The sequence below is a fragment of the Myotis daubentonii genome, chromosome 8, assembly GCF_963259705.1.
Source record: "Myotis daubentonii chromosome 8, mMyoDau2.1, whole genome shotgun sequence".
NCBI classification, from domain to species: domain Eukaryota; kingdom Metazoa; phylum Chordata; class Mammalia; order Chiroptera; family Vespertilionidae; genus Myotis; species Myotis daubentonii.
Window position 1 is genome coordinate 25210340 of NC_081847.1, and position 20613 is coordinate 25230952.

At 43.7% G+C, this 20613-nt stretch overlaps 2 pseudogenes; one reads left to right on the forward strand and one right to left on the reverse strand.

Annotated features, from left to right (window-relative positions):
- Positions 1-4659: 4659 nt before the first annotated feature.
- LOC132240159 (keratin, type I cytoskeletal 18-like) lies at positions 4660-5685 on the reverse strand (annotated as a pseudogene).
- Positions 5686-5782: 97 nt separating this feature from the next.
- On the forward strand, positions 5783-19806 carry LOC132240160 (F-actin-capping protein subunit beta-like; annotated as a pseudogene).
- Positions 19807-20613: the final 807 nt, after the last annotated feature.

The window sequence follows — 20613 nt, forward strand, 5'->3', positions numbered from 1 at the left end:
ACTGCCTGCCTGTAATTCAGTTAGAAAAGCAAGCACGAAGTCAATATTCATTGCGCAGGGTAAGAATTACCACACCACAATGAAATGGTAATGAGCCGGCTCACAAAGCAGACAAGCCGGATAATCAGTTTTTAAGGAGGTGCTGGGCACACCAGGCTGCCCGGGACTGAGCGGACAGCCCAGGCATATGGGCCCCTACCGGAGCGGCCTGCCCTCAGCCCCCACCATCTGGGGGCATTGGCAAGAGGCCGGCTGGAAACCAAGGGAATCTCCCCAGACCCCCTTTCTCCAGCCACCGCTCTCCATTTCGCCATCTTAGGACCCAAAGTACCTAACATGTGATGAGGACAAAAAGCCATTTCACAGCCACAGCCCCTGCGCCTGCTTTCAGATCCTGGGGATGAAGGCCGGCAAATGGGAAAACTGAAGATCCTGCAGCTGTAACAGACATATGTGCTCAATGCACTCAGGGGTCGCTACCCAACTAGCTCAGGACACCTGAGCAGGAAGTCACCAAAATAACAAGAATTGAGGGGTAGACTTAGACACTGGGCATTTATATATGTCAATAGCTTCGAATAGATAAGGAATTTATTTGTTTTAAAAGATTTTATTAAATACACTTTTGTTAGTAGTCAGACTTTTTAAATCTCCTCAATAAAGCTAGACTCCAAGAAGGATCCAATACGATGAAGCCATCAGCTGTATGGCCACGTGTGAGCTGCATTTAGATGCCCATGGCTATGGAATTGTTCTAAGCGATTGGAGTCCCTGAATTAGAAGAGAAATTTGTCTTCAGGGCTTCTAATTGATTTCACCTTTTGTTTTCTACCCATGCCTGTTTTGAGATTAAATTATTTTAGGTGACCTACAAAAATGCATGCCAAATTGGGGGTGATGTACAATGTAAAATAAGGAATGAAGGGAAAATAAGATTAAGAGTCAAATTAAAGCCCAAGGCCCTACCTCCTTGCAGAGCTGAGCTAGGACTTGGTTCTTGGCTTTCTAGTAACTAGCTCAAAGAGAGAAACATAATATTTTCAATCAGCAAATCTCAACCCAACCCCAAACATTCTGATGAATGTGGCCTAGGGGTGAGTGCTCAGGCAGCTGTATATTTAAGGCTCCCCTGTGAGATAAAAACAGAGCAGTTGCTCAGGAGATAATCATTCATGAGGCTCAGAGGAAGGACATTGTGTTGTACGGGGGGAAGTCACGCTCAGCAACCCCTTTAGAGTAAAAGCAGTGAGAGTGATATATGAAAACATGAATGAAGCCCAAGGAACACACAGGAGACTGAGGAGGAAGGGAGAGAGCTCCAGGGAAAAGAAACAGTATGAGGAGAGAAAAAGAAACACAGCAAGTCATGAAATGTTTAGAGATTGGCAGGAACATAGACACATGTGGAGGGAAGTCAGCATGTGGAGGGAATCCTGAAAGCCCTACTCAAGACATGAGGTTAAGAGCCTAGGTTTGAATCCCAGCTTCACTATTTATAACATGTGAGAATTCAGGCAGGTTGCCTACCTTCTTTGGGCCTCAACTTCCCCACTTGTAAAGTGGGAGCAAAAAGAGTGCCTACCTTATAGGAATAAATGAGACATTCTACTTAAGTGTTGAACATAGCATCGGATATAGTAGCTATTATTATTGTCATTATTATTGCTAACAATACTCTCTACATAATGAGAACAAGGGAATAAATTTTTCAAGAAATACCCTCTAGATCAGTGGTTCTCAACCTTGGAAGCACATTAAAATCACCTGGGAATCTTTTTAAAATCCTGATTCCTAGGCCTCATCCTCCGGAAATTCTGTTTCTTTGTTACTAATGTTGTAGCCTCACCCCATAACAAAGAAACTGAATTTCCGGAGGATGAGGCCCAGAAATCAGGATTTTAAAAAGATTCCCAGGTGATTCTAATGTGTAGCCAAGGTTGAGAACCACTTTTCTAGATGTACTGAGCTTTTCATATATTATCTTTTTTTTTTTTTAAGTATAGTTGGCATACAATTTTATATTGGTTATATTAGTTTTATGTGTACAATATAGTGATTTGACATTTGTATACTTTACAATGTGATCACCCCACTAATTCTATATCACCTGCCACTGGGCAAACTTATCACAATATTATTGACTATACTCCCCCTGCTCCTCACCCCCTCCCTTCTGGTAAACAAACTTTTCATCTCTGTTCCTATGAGTCTGTTTCTGTCTGATTGTTTGTTTTGTTTTTCGATTTCACATATAAGTGAAACCATACAGTATTTGTCTTTCTCTGCCTGACTTATTTCATTTAGTATAATACCATCTTCAGGGGTGGGCAAACTTTTTGACTCGAGGGCCACAATGGGTTCTTAAACTGGACCAGAGGGCCGGAACAAAAGCATGGATGGAGTGTTTGTGTGAACTAATATAAATTCAAAGTAAACCTCATTACATAAAAGGGTACGGTCTTTTTTTTTTTTTTAGTTTTATTCATTTCAAACGGGGGCCGTAGTTTGCCCACGGCTGATCTAGATCCATCCATATTGTCAAAAATGGCAGGATTTCATTCTTTTTTACTGCTGCATAATATTCCATTTTATACATATCACAACTTTTTCATCCGTTCATCTATCAATGGACACATTTAATTTTGTAGCAACTCAGTTTAATAGGCATTATTATCTTTATTTTTAATAACCAATTGCCTCTTAGCATGTTTGTACAGCAAAAAAGTGACCAAACTGAAATTCCAACCCTGAAACTGGAAGACATTCTAAAATAAACTGAGGCCAATTTACACTAAAGGAAATAAAGATTAACCTTCGGACACTCTCCCTCCCTCGTTTATTCAGGCCCCTCCAAAGCTCCGGATGTAATTTTGCATTTACACTTTATTTTTTTTATTAAGGAGAAAAAAAATCTATGTAAATTTAGGATCCACCTCAATGATAATGTATGCATGGCATGGTATGATCAGAACTGTGTTCTAAAATATGATCAAGGGTGACCAAGGATAAAGTGATAGGAGGAAGGCCAGGAGAAAATGTGTTTTGTGGGTAAAGATAAAGAGTTAAACATTAACCGCATTGATCTGAGGGGACCACAGACCAGCAGGTGGATATGTCGTGGATATTTATAAATGTGGGTCAGAAGAGCAGGCAGGGCAAGATGCGGATCAGGAGCAATGAGGTAGATGGTGACACTAAGGAAGAAACTCTGACCAAAGAGGAACTATGCTCTAACTATGCTATCTGTCCTCTAGGGCAGCCTCCGGCCACATGTGGCTATTTACATTTAATTAAATGTAAAAGTCAGTTCCTTGGGCAAGTGTGTGCAGTATTGGGCAGCTCAGACATAGAACATTTCCACCATTGCAGAAAGTTCCATTGGATGGTGCTGGTCCAGACAGGCAGGAGGTGGTGAAGGACAGACCCCCAGGGAAAGATCAGAGGGACAAATGGAGGAAGACAGTGAATAAGAAGGGGAAAGTGGCCTGTAGAACCAGGAGGAGGACCAGAAGACAGAGGTCCCAGCAAAGGGGATTTCAAAGGAAGAGTTTATTCACCAGATCAGCAGTTCGCAAAAGTAACAACAAATTCCCAGCACAGAGCTAACACATGTCCAACTAAACCAGCTGCCTCTAAACCCTCTGGCCTGGTCAGGTGAGGGCCCTCTTAGGGGTCACAGACTTATTGTGTCCCATATGGTAGAAGGGGCTAGAGACCTCTCTGGGGCCTCTTCTATGAGAGCACTGATCCCATTCATGAGGCTTTACTATCATGACCTGAGCACCTCCCAAAAGCCCCACCTCCTAACGCCATCACATTGGGCCTTAGGAGCCCAACTTGTGAATTTCCGGGAACACAGACTTTCAGAGAAAAGCCCCCTGCATCAGTGCTTCCACAAAGACCTTGAAAAGGCATTTTCTTACAGCCACAAACAGCGCATTCTGAACTTGGCCCTGCCCAGAAAGGAAACCTTGAGAAGGACAAACGACAGCTGCAGTTAAAGAAGCAAACGCCCAGAGGCCTGCTTCCCCTCCCTGCCCTCTGCAGAAACCTTTAAAATGGTACTCAAAGGGCAAGGCACACGCCTCTCCAACAGGTGGCTGCCTGCATACCTACGCAACTTCCTGCTTGCTTGTGCAATTACCTACAGTTCACATAAGAATGCATGTTCTGAGCACAGCCTTTTCTGGCCCACACATGTATGTGCATATTTTGAAGGTGCAAATGAGACACCGAGCAGTGTTTTTTAATGTAGCCCTAAGGGGTACATTATTCTGATCAGCACTAACATAGGCCTCCTACATTAAGGCATCAACTTTAGGCCCCACTAGAGACAACAATGTTAAACAAGCAAACAAATCCAGTTTCCCCTGCGGCTCAAAGCTTTCCCTTTGCCCTTCACTCCCCTCTCCTCCGGTTAAAGTTCCACGGCCTCCAAAGCAGCCACTGCATCCAAAAACTTCTCCAAACCCTCCCCAGGCTCCACTTTCATCCTAGGTATTTACTTAGGTATCTGGCTCTGTCTTGCCTTCATAATTATGATCTTGTGTTTCAAAACTTTGTCTACCCCACGGTTTCATGCAACATTTTTTCACATTCAATGACCTCTGAACTTTTATTGGCCACTTGCCCAGCCAGGGGTGCCCCGCTACTGCTGCCTTAATGCCTCAGAACTTTATTGTCATTGACCTCAGACACCACTTTGCTGCAGGTGGTGGTCTTTTGGATGAATTGCATGGAGTTGCTGTTGTCCAGGGCATCGCCAAGATCCAAATTCTCCCCTTCTTCCAGCAGGTGGCGGTAGGTGGCGATCTCAGTCCCCAGCTTGACCTTGATGTTCACCAGGGCATCTTACTCCTGGGCCTGGTGCTATCCCTCTCTCTGGGCTGGCTAGCTCTGACACCAGGTGCAGCGGGGTCCCATTGAGCTGTTCCATCTACATGGCTTAGCGCATCTACACCTCTCTCAGGATGTTCCCCAGAATGGCCTTCAAATTTCTCATGGAATCCAGGTCAATTTCCAAGGACTGGATTGTACATCTCAGCTCCAAGAGTGACATCTCAACTGTTCCTATCTCAGAGGTCTGCAAGGTGACCACTGGGTGCTCTGCTGGGACCAGTACTTATCTAGCGCCTCTCAGTTCTTCTGAGCCAGCTCACCATACTGGGCCTGGATGTCCACCATGATCTTGCTAAAGTCCTGAGATTTGGAGGCATCCAACTCCACCGTCAACCCAGAGTTGGCAATCTGGTTTTGTAGACCATGTACTTCCTCCTCGTGGTTCTTCTTAATGGAGAGCAGCTCCTCCTTGAGGGCCTTGATCTCTGTCTCCAGCTGAGTAATATTAGTAACCTTTCAGAACCCATTGATGTCACCCTCCACAGACCAGTGCATGGCCATCTCCATCTCATACTTGACTCTGAAGTCATCAGCAATAAGACCGGCATTGTCAATCTGCAGAACCATGTGGGCATTGTCCACAAAACTTACAAAGATCTGAGTCCTCAGGCCCTCGATGGTCTTGAGATAATGCTCCCAATTTCTTGCCTAGGGTCCCTTCTTCTCCAGGTGTTCACAGATTTTGTTGTCCAGTCTCTAATTATCAGCCTCCAGGCTTCTCACCCTCTCCAGGTAGGAGGCCAGGTGGTCATTCAGGCATTGCATAGTCTCCTTCTCACTTTGGATGACCCCCCCCCCCCGCGCCCGGCCCTTCAGAACCCCAGCCATCACTGCAGCCAGGCCCCCAGACACCCAGACACCCTGCATGCTGGTGGAGTGGGACATGGAGATCTGGGAGCTAGAGCTCCTGCCACTTGCACAGACACTGGCCATGCTGCTGACTTGCAGGGCCAGTGGCTGGGCGACTTCACAGAGACTGGGATCTGGTAGTTTGTGGACAAATGAGTGGGTGCTAAAGCTCAGGTTGTTTAAGGAGGAAGGTAAGAGGTCAAGATTCAGGTCATTAACATTTTATGAGCCTCAGTCATTAACATTTTAAAATACCTCGGGTGCACCTTCTCCTGGAATAAAATAGAGCCCAGGTAGGTATTCAGCACACCATTTTCCCTCTGTGCTCCTAACACAGCTAGACCAGGTTTTCCAACTTCCCTTATTGTTCAATTGGGCCACGTCCCATGTTCTTGCCATCAGAAAGAAGGCAGAGCAATAAGTACGATGCCTCCAGGCGGGGACGATTAGGAGTAGATGCTCCTGCTACATATTGCTCTTTCCTTATCTACTGGCTGGAAACAGAGGACACGATAAAAGACTTCATGGCCTTGGAGGTCACAGTAACTAGAAGGAAGGAGTCTAGCATTCCTGAATGACTGTGTGCAGCAGAACCCCTCCCACCTCCCTGACCACCCTTATTGGACTGTAATAAAGTCAAGAAATAAAACATTATTGTGTTAAAATCCTGAGACACAGGGTTTGTTTTACTATAGCAATCAGCCTGCTCTGATGTGGTAAATGGATTACAACATTTCTCCCAATTATTTCCCTCCCCTGCAATGTGATTTAGTAGATTTTCCCATTAAATGTTGTAGTCTACTTTCATCCCTTGAATCCAGGATTGGCCATGGGACTTTCCTTGGCAAATGAAACATAGCAGAAGTGCCATTTCCAAGCCTAGCTCTCAAGAAGCATTGCATGCATTGTATGGATATTAAAAAATGGCTCGTAATTATTCTGTTGAACCTTGCCAGTGAGAAGATGTTTCTCAAACCTTTAGTTCTCTTTAAAAATTTAAACGCTTCTCCCAACAAAATGTATTTAGTCAAGATGTGTCTTGTAAATGATCCTTTCAATGGTCTTTGAAAAAGAAAAAGCCAACTTTAACTCACATACTTTTCAAATATCTTATATCAGCGGTTTTCAACCTGTGGGTCGTGACCCCTTTGGGGGTCGAACGACCCTTTCACAGGGGTCGCCTAAAACCATCAGAAAACACATATATAATTACATATTGTTTTTATGATTAATCACTATGCTTTAATTATGTTCAATTTGTAACAATGAAATTGGGGGTCACCACAACATGAGGAACTGTATTGAAGGGTCACGGCATTAGGAAGGTTGAGAGCCACTGTCTTATATCCTTTGGAATAAATGCTGATGATCTTATAGACTAAGACTGAGAATTATCTCTGTGGACTCGAAGACAAGGAAGGAATTGGAGGGTTTTGAGATCTATTTCATGTTCAGTCTGAAGACACGGAGTGGAAATTACAACAGCCCTTGAACAGTGTCCCGTGGTTTTCTGTGCAACCATGGCTGTTGTGCCTAATAGCCACATATCTCTATCCTTTGTGGAAAGAACTAAGGTATAACTATAAATAACATCTTCCCATATGTTCACACCTGAAAAAAAGTGAAGCAGGTTTTTCTTGAAAGTGATGTGTTTGATTTAACAGTGTTTCAATATTAGCTCACAACAGCACTAAGCGTGACATCAGTGTATTAATTATTTGAATTACATTCAGTTTTTCCATTTGTTTGCAAGGTCTCCTTGAGCAGTCTATTTTTGGCTGAAAGTTTTTTCAGTGATTCCACTCAAGGAAGTACCCACTTGTTTTGAGTAGCACTTGCCAGCAACAGTGCTTCTTAAGCTTTAACATGCATACATACCCCTGGGCGACCTTGTTTAAGCACAGATTCTAATGCAGTAGGTCTGGGGTCAGGATTGATATTCTGCATTTCTAACAAGCTGCCAAGTGACATTGATGGTGCTGGTCCATGGACCACACAAGAGTCTAAAGCGGACTTTTACTTTGCAGGATTTCCAAACACTTAAAACTTTACTCAGATGGAACATGATACAGCACATGAAGATCAGGCCAGATAATAGGCAGTGGTTTGCATAATACCTATAATTCACCCTGTGATCACCTGCCTGAACTCAGTCCTGTGTAAGGCCAAACATATCATCACCTAGCTGGTCGTTTACTTAATGAAATCAACATACTTATTTGTGTTGACACAGGAAGAGCAGTTCTGGGACATCTTCACATTCTAAATTCACATCTAAATTACTTTCACATTCCAAAGAGGCTGGGCTCCCCTACTTTTTTCTGCAATTCTGTTTCCTTTTTTTGCCTCTCCTGTCACCAACCTGCCATCTTGAAGCTATTTCAACCAAGGCTAAATAACACAGGTGGTAACTACTGAAGCAAGCACTCATGGTAAGGTATAAAAAGAAATTGGATATTTTGTATTCAGTTGTTTGGTTCACCTTTTCCACTTGAATCCAATCCCTATGTATGGACTGGGGATTCTATTGGGAAATACATAAAACAAATTTAGCAGGAGAACATTTTTAATGAACTATATAGCCTCTGAGATTTGGTTTAAGCCCTTAAATGTGAATGCCTTTGAATTTCATGATTACTCTGGATCAAGTGGGTCCTTCAGCCTATAGTCTACCTTCTCAAAAGCCATATTTCTTATAGCTTGCTACAAAAAGTGTGATTCATGGATTAATAGAAAGATCCATCAATTGAGCAATAGAAACCTAGGTTCTGCCTCCAATTCTGCCCCCTAATTAGCTGGGTGAGCTTGCACAAGACATGTTGCTTCCCTAAGCCTCGTTGCTTTTAATCATAAAAATAGGTTTTCAGTTCTAACTTCTCCCAGCTCAGACATCACTTGACCTGAAATGCCTCCAGACCAGAGGCAAGTGGCCCACACAGCACAAACAGCCCTGCTCCACGCCCACTTCAGCGCAAGGATCCTTGGCCACCGTGTTTCAGGCAGGAAGGCCCCCAGAGTATCTTATGCCAGCTCCTTCATTTAGCACGAGAGGAAATCAAGGTCCTGGGAGGCAAGATAACATGGTCACATGGCTAGTGAAGGGCAGAGCCAAAACTAGAACACAAGTCTTCTCTTAGTCCAATGGTCTGCATGAAACCATGAACTCCGAAAGCCAGGCTCTGTGAGTCACATTAGGATTCACAGTTGTCTCTCCATGCTGGCCACCATGGAGCTCTTACAGGAGGGAAGTGTCCACACGAAAGCAACACAAGCACAATCTTTTCCACCTGTGTCTGCAGCACTGGAACAGCAGCAAGGCTTTATAAACAGTTGTTGAATGAGGGAACCATTCCTTTGCATTTCCCCTTATTTCAGAGATATATTTGTAGGTTTTTAGTCTCAGCGTGTGTAGCAGGGGCTTTTTGGATGTCTTCCCAAATTCCCTCAGCACTTATCTCTGTCTCCAAAGGCTGATTGCTGCAAACTGAGATGCTCCTCCAAAGGACTCCTTTTCTGGCCACACAGTCATGGTCAGCCTGAGCATAGTCATCCCAGAAGTGCTGGGAAGTATCCCCACAGCCTCCCTCAGTCCATGCCAGATGTAGAATTGCTGGCTCAATACTCAGGCTGCCTCGTCCCTTGGGCAGGACATCTCTGAGGCCTGTTCCACAGTGTTCCAGATGCCTCCTCAGGATTGGGCTCCAGCTGCCCACAGTAGTAACTGGTTTGATAATACGCCCTTTATGTCTTCCAGCCCTTCCCTGTCTTCCTTCCCTACTCTAATGGCATTTTCTGGAATTACTTCCCAAATAAACAATTTGCAGTGAAATCTTTGTGTTAGGATTTGCTTCTGGGGAACCCAAACCAAGGCATGGGGGTACCAACTTGTGGAAAATAGAGCTTTTGAGGGGGTCACTTAAGTTCTTTTTGATAAGACAACTGCATTGTTGTCTGTCCCTTGTGGTAGTTTGGGTTTCTCCCAAAGCAGGTCCTGAGAAAAGAACTTGAGTGCCAGGCGTTTATTTGAGAAATGTCCCAGGAAGAAAGAGGGAGAGACTGGAGCTGGGAGAAAGGAAGGGAAAGAAAGCCAATATAAAGTGTATCCATGAGTTAGTTGCTGTGGGAGACTGTGGGCCCAACCCGACTGGGACCACCCTGAGAGACTGCATGGAACACATATCAGAATTGTGCACTGAGGAGCAAGAAGGGGTATTAATTCACTAATACCTCTCTGGGGGCATTAGCTCCCGACTTTCCCAGCATGCCCTGCAAGCAGACCAAGCACACCTCGGGGTCACAGACACCCTCAGATAGTTACACTAGACGTTCTCAGTGTCTGGCAGAACTGCCTGCAAGGGACCTCCACGAAACTAACAGTGTCTGCCATGAACAGTGTGCAGGACATCAAAACGCTGCTCTGCTCAACAGATGACCATCCTGCCACGCCTCCTTAGCTCTGAGCTGACCTTGTTTGGGCTTCCTTGAAAGGCATCCCTGAACTCCATCAGTGCCCAGTGCAAAGCGTCTAGGTAAACTGCAATGCAGGTGGCATGGGAAATGGAACCAGTCGAAGAAAAAGGAGCCAGAAATCTGCCTCCCCCAGTCATGCTACAAGCCAAACTAAAATGCTGTGTCCACATCAGCTCCATGCCTGTCCTGTCTTCAACACCCTCTCCCGGGGGCTGGGCGGCTGTCAGGCTCACAGGACCGCACAGGCCTTCGCTTTGATGCCTCCCTGCTCAGTGTCACCCAGACAGCCTGATCAGGGGGCCCTGAGGTCAAGGCACTATCAGGAGTAAGGTTTCTTAAGTGCCATGTGTGAGACACCATCTGACACTGTTTATAGATCGATTTAGCCCCTTATTGACCATGGGACAGAAGTTAAAAGCATTGCTTTTGGAACTCAAATGTGTTAACTTCTGAAGTGATGTTTGAATTAAGGTTCAGAAGGGCCCAAAGTTTTGATCTGCTGATTGGAGAAGGAGAAAAAAGAAAGGAAATGGTCTAAGAAAGATTTCTTTCTTTCTTTTTTTTTTTTTTTTTCAGAAAAGAAATCAGATTATTTTGACTAAAATCAAGAGACAAGCTTGTAATGAACCTACCAACTTTGGGGCTGATATAAGCTGGCTACAGAAGTGTCTGAATTCTGCTCTGCAGCTGCTAAATGTGGGTGATCTGTTTAAGTGCAACCACTGGTTCTTAAGGTTACTCACAGAAAGAAGTCACTCCCTCTTCAGTAGTTTAAGGCCAAAAAGGGGAGCATCCCAAAGTAATCACATAAAAGTCAAATAAAACAGCATCCCATGCCTGAACCGTGCCATTCGTGATGGAATAATTGCACAATAAAAAGACACAGGCACCCCACAACTCAAGCTGCTGGAATTCGGCAACTCATTCCCTGAAATGTCTTTGGATTCAAAACACAAAAGGTCTAGAAAAGAAATCCCCCCTACTTTAGCAAACCAGACTATAAAACACCTGTAATCTATGGGTTACGTAGTGAGGCTGACAATTTTTAATTGATGTTATTTCTTATCTGCTTATGTGGCATAATAGGAAGCAGTGGCAATTAAGATAGTTAGATAGGAATAGGAAACGGTTCTTCTGATTAGAACCACAGCCTGGGCATGCTGGATATTCAACAAGAGGAAACTGACGTGTGTGGTGTGTAATGAGCTGGCAAAGCCATACTTCTGCAACGCAGTAATGGTTATCACATTAATGATGATCAGGAGGTGCGACAAGGTGCTGGGGTCCCCTCTGTACCATTCAGAAAAGAGCAGATAATGTTCAATGGGGTTTGTAAATTCCAATAAACTCGATTGTATCCTAATTCTTTTAAAATTAACAAAGTGAATTAAATATGGGTTAACCCTCTATTAAGCTATACATTTTATGAAGAGTTTGCTGTGGAAATCATTAGCCCAATAATAAATAGACCAGAATCCTGATAAAATTAATGAAATTATATCTGTAGCTAAAATATCCAGAAGGCAATAATACTGTGTTGATATGAAGTGGGAGGTATTTATAGGCTACTCAAAGGATATTTCAAAACCATTTTGGACTCTATTCAGAGTATTAAGAAGCAATAAAGATCTAAGTCTTTTAATAGCCTCTAAGTTAAATATAATGTGGGCACATATATTTCACAGGATCAAGATGTTTGCCAAAGATGGCTTTGTACTGTTTCTTGTGTCTCTTATAAATCACGTCATATAAAACTTTCAGTTCATGTTGAGCTCTGGAAATAAAAATTGAAACTTTCATCATTCACTTAAGTGTTCAATAAATATTTCTTGGCCATCAACACTGGTGTCCTACCAAGATACCCATCTGGAGAAGTCCAAATGGCTCTACTTTATCCAGCAAGCAGGGACCCTATCCAAATGATCAGATAAGGAGCATGCCCAGATGGTCTAAGCATGCCTAAGTGTGCACATAAGCTTGTGTGTGTGTGTGTGTGTGTGTGTGTGTGTGTGTGTGTGTGTGTGTGTGTAGGGTGAGGATGAGGTGGCATGTATACATATCATGATAGAGGGGTCTAGACCTGATCATCTTTCAGGCCCTAGACCAATATTTGTGTTTCAGTAAGATGAAAATTAACAATGTAGACTTTGATACAAAGGTCTACATTCTCTGACAGCCACCAAAAAGAAAACAAAAAAACTTTCATGTTTTAATTGTTTAGTCAAGAATTATTTATTGAGCATTTATTAAGTGCCAGAAACTATGCTAAATGCTAGGATTACATTAGGGAAGAAAGATGAAGTTCCTGCCCTAACCAGTTTTGCTCAGTGGATAGAGCATCAGCCTGCAGTCTCAAGGGTCCCAGGTTTGATTCCGGTCAAGGGCATGTGCCTTGGTTGCGGACACATGCCCAGTGGGGAGTGTGCAGGAGGCAGCTGATCGATGTTTCTCTCTCATCGATGTTTCCAACTCTCTATACCTCTCCCTTTCTCTCTGTAAAAAAAATCAATAAAATATATTTTTTTTAAAAAAAAAAAAAGATGACGTTCCTGCTACTTAGTGTTGCAATCAATGTAAGTCCAACATTTTTTAGAGACAAGTAGATTTTCTGATCTCAGTAGATTTTTATGGTCCATGTTTTTCCCTTGTAACTTAATGATATGCAAATACTTGATATTGAATAAAATGCTTATCTGGCAATCCCATTTTAACTGAATTTAGGCTAAATTCTGTGTCTCGGAAAATAGAAGGAAGTTAATTATCTCAAATTTAGTGAGAAAAAGTGTCCACATGAGTAAAGTTTTGGTAACTTCTCTAGTACCTTCAGCCTTAAGACTGAATTAAAATAAACCAGCATGGAGAGAAGAAAAACTAGTTACGACTGCAAATTACTGCAATTCTGAAGGCTGCATAACTATTCTTCTGCCTTAGGTGCATGTAGGAAACCTGGAGAATATCAGCAATGATATCACAACCTAGGTGACAAGGGCATGGTTAGTTCCCAGCTCCAGTTCCTCCAATGACATCTGAAATGCTTGTGCTAACTCAAGCTTTTTAATCTGATCACTAGCTCTGGGGTGTTTGGAAGAGCTGCAAAGAGAGGCAGAGACAGAGCAGAGTGCACCTCAATATTTAGTTGGTATGTCTCTAATCAAGTGACAGTGCCAAGTCGTATTTTTAAAACATATAAGGGATGTGCAAAAGTAGATGGATAGTTGTGAGTACACAAAGCACAGAGTTTATTCTTGTATTATTATTATTTATTAACTAGAGGCCTGGTGCATGACATTCATGCACTAAGCCGACAGTCAGACATCCCTCTCGCAGTCCAGGGCTCTTGCAGTCCGGGACCCCTTGCTCCTTACCACCCACCTGCAACGGAGGCAGGAGAGGCTCCTGCCACCACCACTGTGCTCATCAGTTGTGAGCCCGGCTTCTGGCTGAGCGGTGCTGCCCACGTGGGAGCGCACTGACTACCAGGAGGCAGCTCCTGCATTGAGTGTCTGCCCCCTGGTTGTCAGTACACGTCATAGCAACTGGTTGTTCTGCTGCTCAGTTGATTTGCATATTAGGGTTTTATTATATAGGATTATTGTATTTTCCATACAAACAACTGCAAACCTACTTTTGCCAACCTCTGATTGTATTTTATGCCAAATTGCCTCTATGGAAGCCACCCTTGATTTAGACTCATGCAAGAAAGCTGGCATTTGCCAAATTAAAAATGTCAGAAAAAATCCTGAATTATCATTTTGCTGGCATCAGATGATGTAACTACAGAATTTTTCCATCTTGACCTATTTGGGGGTTGGCTACTAATGGTATTAATTCACTTTTCATTTACTTAACTAATCACTTCTAAGGCCGCTGTTAGTAATCCTGATTACCTGCCTTCCCCAAAAGAAACCAAAGAAAGCAGCCAGAATGGGCATAAATTTGTAACCATGACCTGTAAAAAGAGGAGAAGAAGGAGAGTGGAGAAAGACTAGACTATACTTCCTCTTTAAGGAAGAAGAAAGAATGTCCACAGAGTAACTGGATATGTGATGAGTGAGGCATCAGTGGTGATAGCTGAAAAGTTTTTAAGGAAGGAAGGTATTCAAACTACACATTCAGCCCAATCAGAGTAACTCAGTTGGTTGAATATCGTCCCATGCACCAAAGGATTGCTGGTTTCATTCCCGCTCAGGACATATGCAGGTTTGATCCAAATTGGGGAGCATACAGAAGGCAACAGATCTCTCTGTCATTCTCTATCTATCTATCTATCTATCTATCTATCTATCTATCTATCTCTCAGCATATCCTTGGGTAAGGATCTTTATTAAATACTAGAGGCCCAGTGCACAAATTCGTGCACCAGTGGGGTCCCTCTGTGGGATTAGGCTGAAACAGGTTCTCCAACATCCCCCAAGAGGTCCTGGATGCAAGAGGGTTCAGGCCAGGCTGAGCGACCCTACCGGTGCACAATTGGGGCCAGGAAGGAATGCAAGAGGTTGGCCAGCTGGGGAGGGACTGCAGGAGGGCTCCAGGGCATGTCCAGCCTGCCTCACTCAGTTCCAATTGGCCGGACCCCAGCAGCAAGCTCACCTACCAGTCAGAGCGTCTGCCCCATGGTGGTCAGTGCACGTCATAGCGAGCGGTTGAGTGGTCTTAGCATATCATTAGCATATTACGCTTTGATTGGTTGTTGGCCAGACACTTATCATATTAGGCTTTTGTTATATAGGATGTATTTATACTGCATAGTTTGATATAAACAAAAAGCTACAAGCCCTTTAACTTAACAAGAAAAAAAAATAGAGGCCCCCAGAGTCCAGTTCTCCCATTCACACATCACTCTCCCATTTTTCTACAAATACAAACAGCTTCACAGTCAGGAAAGTGAGGCTTCCCAACTCATTGCTCATGCAAGGTACCATACACCTGTCATTATTCAACTCTCAATTTACAAATAAGACACAGAACATTTTACAAGCACAGGGCAAGCCGTTTTATTGATCGGAATGTTGGATTACTTTCCTTTGTTTACTTCCAAGCATAGAATGACTCCATAAGCAAAACTGGCTGGGAACACATGCATATTTCCAATCAACACCTGCCTTTGAAAATTCACAGGGTCACTTGTCAACAGTTCAACTTGCAGAGTATCAGGTTTCCATTCACCTTTTTGAACATCTAGTAATTAACCAGAAAGACAATCCATCAGGACTCTCACCCCTGTGTAGTAAAGGAAGCACCAAGTGCAGGTAGCTCTTAACCTTGCTCTTAAAGACCATTGAGAATACTCCTGTTACACCCTCCAAAACATCTCTGGGGTGATGATGGTTCTACTGTAAAACAAATTAAAAAAATTGTTTTTTCTTGCTTCATTCTGCTTTTGAACTTTAATGGAAGATAGGTTTTCCTGGTGTCATGACTTTGCCAAAGAAAAATGATGGTTTTTATGTAATGTAATAACACCTGTATCTGTGTAACATCTCTGCCTTCCTAAAGCTCAAAGCACGTTCATGAAGCACTAGCTCCATCTCTTTCATCCTCACTGAGGGAGATTGAGGCATATGTACAAGCCTCGTGTCCAGGCCAGGAAAACAAAGACACTCAGAGATTAAGCAGATCCTCTGAGGTTGCACAATCTGGTTAGTGATGAGACCGGAACTCTCTGCATTCATTTATTGAGCTGCTTTCTCTTCTACTAAGATTCCAAAACACATAAATAAATTAATCTGACATTTCTCTGAAATGAAGAAGAATAATGATTACTTGAGACAGAAAAATATTTCACTCTCTTGCCATCTCATAACCACGCATAATGTGTAAGGGCCTTTAAAAACATGTCCAGACCCCTCACTTCTAGATGAGTAACAATTATAACTTGGAGACTAACCATCAGTAGATATGTAGAACAGAGAAGAGGCAGAGACATGAGTTTTAAGAATATTACCTCCAAAAAAAAAAAAAAAAAGAATATTACCTCTAGCCTCACTGAAATAGGACACTAATGTATCTGATACCAGTTAGAAGTCAGGCACCACGCCAGACACTGCAGGCAGATTTCTCATTTAATCCTATATGAACCTATAAGGAGGGTGACACATCCCCACTCTACAGAGGAGGGAAGTAAGACTTGGAGATTAACTTATTTTTACAAAAACCCTAGCAAGTAAGTGTCAAACTCTAAGTAGTCTCACAACGGAGATGATCTGCTGTGCCTAGAAGTCCTTAAAAACAATCTGCCTTCAATTGTGAGGAAGACAGAATGATGGATCCCAGTAAATGACCTGAGTGCATATATTAAGTTGAATCATAAGACATTGCTGATATCCACCTGCTTTCTACCTACAAACATGGATATTTCATATGATTCAAACTAATTACTCAGGAGAGGCTGAGATGACTGGGGAGGGGGGGGATCTCAAAAGTATTAATACTAAGGGTAAATAAAGTCAGACGCTGCCTTTGAAAGGATAACCCAAGGCTTTAGATAAAAGAGGCCGGCTGGATGGAGAATTCTAATTCAAAAAATGCACCAGTTCATAATAAGCTTAGTGAGAAAGGGTGGGTTCCCACCGCTGGAGCAGAAATTTCCTTTCCCAAGCCCTTCTAGGATTTTGCCCTTCCCATTCATCCTTTCCGATCAAATTGATCCTTTAGGTAAACACAGGAGGGATTAGAGACCTTTAATTGGCTTTAAGGAAGAAATGGTAATCTGAGATGCCTGGGCAGGAACTATCTTGTGTCTTGTGGGAGAGAAGCAGGGAGAGAAAGAGGAAAGGAGATATCTGCAGCTTGACAAGTTGTTCCCAGCCAAAGAGACTATTCAAGAACAGGCAAGATTGTTAAACCACTCACCCAAATTAGGCCATGAGCTATGAGCATGACCTCTTGGATTTTTTTCTTCACTCCAGCTCTTCCTGTGTGAAGTAGGAGACTTCAATGCATCCCAGAGTCTAGATCAGTGTTTTTCACGTTAGTATGCATCCATATCACCTGGAGCCTTGAGGGGTAGGGAGGCAGCCATACCCCAGAGATTTTGATTGATGAGGTCTGCAGCAAGAAGTTGCTAATGGTTCAAAGAGACACTTTAAAAACCACTAGCCTAATGCCAATTATGTACAACTGCACTGCATATTCCTGCCATCCAATGCTATTGCCTGCACCGCGTCTGTATATATGGAAGCCACACATGATCCAAGGAGGATAAGCCAAAGCAATGATGCTCCCCAAGGGACTGTGACAATAAGGGATTGGCTTTGGTGCAAACCAAGTTGCAACACAGCTGACTCTGTAAGATTCATATTAATGAGAACAGCCGACAGTTATTGACTAGTTTGTATGTGCCAGGCAGTATGTTGTCTCTACCCACATTATCTTTGAGATAAGTGTACTGTTATTACCCCTGTTTTATAAATGTAGACTTGAGCCTCCTTGGGCAAAGTCCGTGGTCACTGGGAGAATGAGGGAGTTGGGTATAGAATCCATGACTCTGAGTTAACTGCTGTGCACTGTACTTCCTGAACTCTAGAAACACTAACTCAGGAAAAGAGAGGTCCATTTTCTGTCTTGTCTGATAAAGGAGTAAATTTAAATAAATGGGAGGCCACAGCTCTTTCTTCATTCTATTTTCTTGTGTCTACTCTGGATAATGCAACCATTCCCCTCCAGCCTCATTTCCTCCTCAACCTTTCCCATGCTAACACATGAGGAAATGCTTCATGTGTTAAAGTACGGGAGATTAGAAAAGGGGTGCCCAGCTACCAGAGGTGGTATCTTAGATTTATGGATCTTCCCTGTTGAAACAAACATCTTGTTCCTTCTGGGCACATCACCTGGTGTTTGAGAACTCTGCCCTGGAAATGTTATGGTTTGAGGCTCCAAAGGAAGTTGATTGCAAGGGGTGGGACACCTTCAACAGAAAAGCTTCTTAATTTTATGACGCCTAATTCTTGCACTGTCCACCCCAACTCTTTGATGTCATTGAGCAGGAGGTGGGAGAAAGGAGCTCCAGAGATACCAGGCTCTTATCTGAATGGAGAATTGTTTTCATAGTTACTGCTCTGGCTTTGATTTATTACTTAGTTAGTCTCATAGATTGCTCCTTCACCATCAAGTTTATAGCTTAATCCTGGCTTCCAGAGACTACTTGCCTTGGGACTACAAGCTTCTGGGGTAAGAACTGATGAAGCCTCCCTTCTCAATGGGAAGATGCTGATCTTTTCCCAGGAGCCTGGTATCTGTCATACAAAGCTCAGATGCAACTTATGGACCATATCAGTTGCTAGAGACAGATCTTCACAAACTCTGACCACACACTTACCGATCACCTTGGAGTCACTAGCTCCAGAAGAGTGATGTTGTAATGTACTTCTGTCCTAACTCACCCCTGTGCTTTACTGAACTAAAGCACACAGATGTGTGGCCACATGTCTGCTTTTAGTGAAATATATCCTATTTTCCCAAGTGATGCATTTGGCCCAAACCAATTGCCCTTTATACTGACCATTTTCAAACCTATTTAAATATTTCCACATTCAAATTGCATATATCTTTTGACCTGGCAATAATGTTTCTAGATATTTATTCTACAGATATACTTGCACATGTGCAGAATGAGGTATAACAGAATTGCCTGTAATAGCAAAATATTGGAAACAATCTAATTCATCAGTAAGAAACCAGCTAAATAATGTACAGGGAATCCCTACAGTGGAATAACGTGCAATTGATAAGAAGAATGAGGCGACAGACGCTGGGACCAAGACAGCCACAGATGCCACCACAAGTGATCAACAACTGGACTGTGCCTTTGACTTAATGAGGCAAATGGAGATAAACCTCAGCAGCCTGAATGACCTGGTCCCCAGTCTATATGAAGATCTCCTGTCTTCTATTGACCAGCCACTGAAAATTGCCAGAAACAAGGTGGTGGGAAAGGGTTAACTTTTGTGTGACACAACAGAGATGGGAACTCCTACAGGTCACCGTGGAGTAACAGATATGACCCTCCGCTGGAAAATGAGGCCATGCCTTCTGCTCGGCTGAGAAAGCTGGAGGTGGCAGCCAACAATGTCTTTGACCAGCATCGAGACCTGTATTTTAAAGATGGCATCTCATCTGCCTACCTCTGGGATCTGGCTCATGGCTTTGCTGGAGTGATCCTCATAAAGAGGGCTGGAGACGGATCAGAGAATATCAAAGGCTGCTGGGATTCCACCCACGTGGCAGCAGTGCAGGAGAAATCCAGTGGTCCCATCGCCCGTTGCAAGCTGGCATCCATGGTGATGCTGTGGCTGCAAACCAGCAAATCCAGCTCTGGCACCATGAACCCTGGAGGCAGCTCGATCAGACAGAGAAAGATGAAACTGCCAGCGACTGCTCCCACACATAGCCAATATTGGGAGCCTGGTAGAGGACATGGAAAACAAAATCAGAAGTGTGCTGAATGAGATCTACTTTGGAAAACAAGGACATTGTCAATGGTCTGAGGTCTGTGCCCACTCTTGTAGACAAATCAAAACAAGAAGCTCTTAAGAGTGACCAGAGGCTTTGAAGAGAAAGAAGCTATGTTTAACCCCTGCTTCACGCTAACAGGACATGCCTACACTCAGTAGATTCCTTCCTTAGAAAACTTGATTTCTTTTTTTTTAAATATTTTATTGATTTATTTATTACTATTATTATCATTATTATTATTATTATTATTATTATTATTACTAGATGCCCGGTGCACCAATTAGTGTACGGATGGAGTCCCTAGTCCTGGCTTGGGATCAGGGCCATCAGGGCCAGGCCAATCGCAGCTGGGCCTATTGGGGTCTGTTGGCCAAGGAGGAGGAATGGGGGGAGGGACCACAGGAGGTTGGCTTGCCAGAGGGGAGGGAAGGGGCGCCGGAGGTTGGCCATTGGCCCCGAGGAGGGAGCCAGCCCTCGGCCCCCCTGGGAAAGGGGCTGTGTCCATTCCAGTTCCCCATTCCAGCCTGGGGCCCGAAGGCCCCAGGGGGGTCAGGAGAGGAGGCAACGGTCGCCAAGCCGGGCGCGGAAGGAACAGATGCTGGATGCCGGCACCCCATCACCATGTGGTTCCCCACCTCCCCCCCTCCTCCTTCCCTCACCACTGCACCACTGAGCATATGCCCCCTGGTGGTCAGTGCGTGTCATAGTGACTGGTCAACCGGTTGTTCCAGTCATTCAGTCATGACCGTCGCTTAGGCTTTTATATATATAGGGGTTTGTTTGGGGTTTTTTTCAGAGATTAAGGAAGGGAGAAAGAGAAACATCGATGTGAGAGCAGAACATGGATCAACTGCCTCCTGCATGCCCCCCCACACACACACACACACTGAGAATTGAACCCACAACCCTAGGTGCACAAGACAATGCCCAACCAACTGAGCC